This window comes from Fukomys damarensis, unplaced genomic scaffold, assembly GCF_012274545.1.
Source record: "Fukomys damarensis isolate Sample0158 unplaced genomic scaffold, DMR_v1.0_HiC HiC_scaffold_13, whole genome shotgun sequence".
NCBI classification, from domain to species: domain Eukaryota; kingdom Metazoa; phylum Chordata; class Mammalia; order Rodentia; family Bathyergidae; genus Fukomys; species Fukomys damarensis.
The window spans coordinates 10,187,142-10,187,801 of record NW_022900925.1 but is presented as its reverse complement, the minus strand read 5'-3'; positions in this window follow the sequence as shown (position 1 = coordinate 10,187,801).

Sequence of the window (660 nt, the reverse complement as noted above, 5' to 3'; positions counted from 1 at the left end):
AAAAAAAAAAAAAAAAAAAAAAAAAAAAAAAGCTGGAGATAAAGCACAAGGTCCTGAGTTTGATCCCTGGAACAAGAAAAAAAAAGATAGAAATATGAATGTCATTAAGCTATAAGCCAATCAATTGTATTTGAAACTGTTCTCAAGAAAGAAGCTTCTAACAAGGGGAAAAAATGAGAACCAAGACTTGTCATGTAGCGGTACAAGATCCCAACAATGAATGTAACTGTACTGTATCCCTAAAATGTACCAATAAACTCAATTAAAGTTGAAAAAAAAAAAGAAAGAAGCTTCTAGCTGGGTGTGGTGGCACACACCTGTAATCCCAACACTTGGGAGGCTGAGGCAGGAGGATGCTGTGATTTTGAGACCAGCCTGGGCTACATAGTGAGTTCCAGGTCAGTCTCAACTACATAGTGAGACCTGTCTCAAAAAAACAAAGAAAAGAAACACCCACTTGCTCCACTATGGTTTTCCTTGTTCTGGATGTTTCATATAAATGCAATCATAAGAGCTGGTCACAGTGGCACATACCTGCAATCCCAGGACTCTAAGAGGCAGGAGGATTGCAAGTTTGAGCCCACCCCAGGCAATTTAGCAACTAAACAAGACAAAACAAAAAATATATATATATGCATATATATATGTATATATATGCAT